The following is a 4,022-nucleotide window of genomic DNA, read 5'->3' on the forward strand; positions in this document are numbered from 1 at the left end:
TAACTTGATGGTTTGTTGATCCTTTAAATGTAAAGAGATGGGGAAAATATTAATGGTACAAATTAAACTTAAAAGGGTGTCTTTTGTACATCCCCCCCTTCCTGAAGAACTAGTTTTTTGTTTATTTGTAAATATTAAGTAATATTTTATTTTCCCTCAATTACATGTTAAAGTAATTTGTACCATTTTTTAAAGTTTTGAGTTCCAAATTCTATCCCTCCCTCCCTACCTCCCCCTTCCTTGAGTTGGAAAGTAGTTTTCTATAGGTGTTATACATATATTATCATATAAAACATTTACCTATTAAGTCATTCTGTAACATTCTTGAAAGAGGAAAAGGAAAAAAAAGAAAGTAAGCTCCACTCTGTATTCAGTTAATATTAGTTCTTTTCTCTGGAAGCAGATAGCATTTTTCATCAGGAGTCCTCTGGGATTGTTTTGGATCACAGTATTGCTGGGAATAGCTCAGTCATTCGTAGTTCTTCATTGTAATATTGCTATTACTGGGAACAATGTTCTCCTGGTTCAACTCCCTTCACTTTGCAGCTGTTCATGTAAGACTTTTTAAGCTTTTCTGAAAGCATCTTGCTTGTCATTTCTTAGAGCACATAGTATTCCATTACAATGAGATACTGTTCCACCAGTTCTCAATAAATGGGTCCCTTAATGTTCAATTTTTTTCCGTATCTTTGGGATGCAAATCTACTAGTGGTTTTGCTAGATCAAAGGATAAGCACAGTTTTACAGCCCTTCAGGCTATATTTTCAGGAAACCCTTTGTTAAACATTTACCAGTACAGCACTGGTTGCTGTTCACTCATTTTCAATTGTGTACAATTCTCCATGACCCTATTTGAGGTTTTCTTGGCAAGGGTATTGGAGTGGTTTACCGTTTCTTTCTCCAGCTCATTTTCAGATGAGGCAAATAGGGTGAAGTGACTTGCCCAGGGTCACACAGCTAGGAAGTGTCTGAGGCCAGATTTGATCTCAGGAAGATGAGTCTTCCTGACTCCAGACCTGGCACTCTGTATACTGTGATGTCCCCAGCTGCAAGCAGTACTGGATAATAAGTGCAGCTCCAGCCATTCCTTCATATTTGCATTGCTGTAGATGTCTCCAATGGGTTTCTCACAGCAGTCCTATGAGGTAATGGCATCATGTTAGGGGAAAGAAGTCATAGAGAAGAAAATTGAGCCAAAAGATGTGGAGGGTGTTGCCTGGGGTCACCTATTCTCTGGAGACATGCTAGAATAGGTGCTGGGGCAAGTTTGCCACCTATCCAGCAGTGCAGCCCTCTCTACTTCCCTTTTGTACCTAGAGATGAATCCATCAGTGTCTGTCATGAGTCAGGTACCACATAAAAAGACACAAACCTATTTTCTGTCCTGGAGGAGCTCCCAGAATAAGAAGAGACGAGTGCAAACAAACACCTGCATTCAAACATGCTGTGGACATCATCTCAGATGGAAGGCTTCCAGCAGAAGGTCAGCTTGTGGCTGGCTCGCCCTGGAAGCCAGGGGCTCTGGGAAAGGAAATGATTCCTTCTCCTTGACCATTGTGCCCGGAGCCTGAGGAGCTGCTTAGCACATGTGTTTATAATGAAGATTCCTTGGGTCAGATGACTTCTGATGGTCTTTTCAGCTTAAATTTCAGCCCTGCCTTTGAACTTTGAATTGTTTTTCTTGCTTTCTTTGCTTCCTTCTTCTTCTTCTTCTTCTTCTTCTTCTTCTTCTTCTTCTTCTTCTTCTTCTTCTTCTTCTCCTTCTTCTTCTTCTCTCTCTCTCTCTCCCTCCCTCCCTCCCTCTCCCCCCTCCCTCCCTTGTTTTCTTTCCCTTCCTCCCTTCTTTCTTTCCTTCCTTCCTTCTTTCCTCGCTTCTTTTTTCCTTTCTTTCTCTCTCTCTCTCCCTCTCCCTCCCTTCCTTCTTTGTTTCCTTTTCTTTCCCTTCCTCCCTTCTTCCTTTCTTTCCTCCCTCCCTTCTTTCTTTCCTTCCTCCTTTCTTTCCTTCTTTCTTCCCTTAATTCTTTCTTTCTTTCTTTCTTTCTTTCTTTCTTTCTTTCTTTCTTTCTTTCTTTCTTTCTTTCTTCTTCTTTCTTTCCTTCCTTCCTTCCTTCCTTCCTTCCTTCCTTCCTTTGGTTTTTGCAAGGCAATGGGATTAAATGACATGCCCAAGGTCACACAGCTAGTAAATACCAAGTGACAGGCTGGATTTGAACCCAGGTCCTCCTGAGGCTAGGTGCTCTATCTACTGTGCCACCTAGTTGCTCCAAATTGTTTTTCTAGTAGTGGGGATTTGTAAATGAAGAAGCATTCCATAAGGACCTCCTAAGCCCTAGTACTAAATAAAGCTTTGAGGACAGAGAGGCATAGAGCTCTGCATTCCTTGTTTTTAAGAAGCTTGCATTTTGTTGGGGGACAGGATATGTGCACATGCATATGGAGGACAGAACCAAGGAGATCTGGGAGGGTAAGGCAGCTGCAGAATGTGATGATGGGCTGAATCTGAAGGTGGGACCAGTGATTAAAGAAGGTAAAAGTGAAGAGGACAGGACATTGATATTCCTCAGGACAGAGAAGAGAAGACATGGAGCAGCTGGGGAATGGAATTGGGAGGAGGCAGAGTGACTGGATGTCTCCCATGTGTGGAGTGGACTGATAAGGAACAAGTCAGAAGGTGCAAGTCAGAAACAAGAACAAGTTAGAAATGGGACTTGAAATGCAGAGGAGAGGATTTTAGATTGTAGCCTTGCCATTATGTAGTTTATTGAGTGGGCTGTTACCCCTACATGTGAGTCAGACTTAACATGTGAGAAAAATCACTCTGGCCTCAGCATGGTGAATGGACTGAAGTGGGAAAAGGCAAAGTAGGGTGACCAACAAGTGGGGTCTTGTCCAGGCCTGTGTGCAGAGAGGAAGGAGGACAATTGCAAAAGATGTGGTGATAGAAATGACAAAATCTGACAGCTGATTAGCTGTATCAAATGAGTGAGAGCGAGGCATTGAAGATGACACCAAGATGGTGAATAATCTTGAGGGATAGGGTTTAGGAGATTATTAGTGGATGTAATTGTGAGATTTCCTACAGTCTATCCAATTAGAAAGGACCATGAGGAGGTTGGTGAGGTAGCACTGTAGTATTCAGTAGGCCTGAATAGATGGACCTCATCTGAGGTCCCTTAGTGAGAATGTTGAGAAAAGAGGGAGAGGAGTCCAGCCATAGTCTTGGTCACATATAGGTGGTGGGATGTTTGATAAGTCAGCAGAGGATTCCCTGCTCCCTGCAGGAAGCAGTCAGCAAGTAGGAAGAGAAAAATTTCAGAGAGGGTGTTGTCTCAAGAATTCAGAGTAAAGGATTTTGGAGAGGAAGGCCAGGAAGCTGAGAACTGAGAAGAGACCATTGAATTTGTCAATAAGGTTATCATTTGAAAAGAACAGTTTCATTTGAGTGATAAGTTTGAAAAGAGAGTTTGTGAGTAAAAGAAATATAGATAGATTTATCTGCGAAAGGGAGGTGAGGAAAGGCTGAAAGCTAGCAGGGATGATAGGATCCAAGTCTGGTTTAGTTTTTCCCCCCAAAGATAAGGCAGACTTGGGTATGTTATGATGTTATGATTGAAATAAAAATAAACTGGGACACAGTTGAAAGTAAGGTAAACTGAAATACAAAATCCTTACCCTGATCAACGTATTTATAAGGCTAACAATGACCAATAAAATGGTTCTTTTGGTTGTTAGCTCAAAGATCACAAAATGTGACTTGCTGGTCTTCATATAGTTTTGGGAAGTACATCATAGTCTGAAGTATCATAGATGATGGAAAACAGGATGATTAGATGGAAGTGTAGAAGGCAGAGCTAACAACAACCCTGCCTTCCATCTTGTTTTGGAAAATTTATTGGTAGTGTCCACCTGCATGGCTAATTAGTGTTACTAGGATAATAGAGGTGAAGACTTCCTGGCTACCACCAGCATCATTCTAAGGAGCCTTGAACGTCCATGTGCAATTTAGTGAACTAACGGATCTC

The sequence above is a fragment of the Macrotis lagotis genome, chromosome 2 (genome assembly GCF_037893015.1).
Source record: "Macrotis lagotis isolate mMagLag1 chromosome 2, bilby.v1.9.chrom.fasta, whole genome shotgun sequence".
In the NCBI taxonomy this organism is placed as follows: Eukaryota; Metazoa; Chordata; class Mammalia; order Peramelemorphia; family Peramelidae; genus Macrotis; species Macrotis lagotis.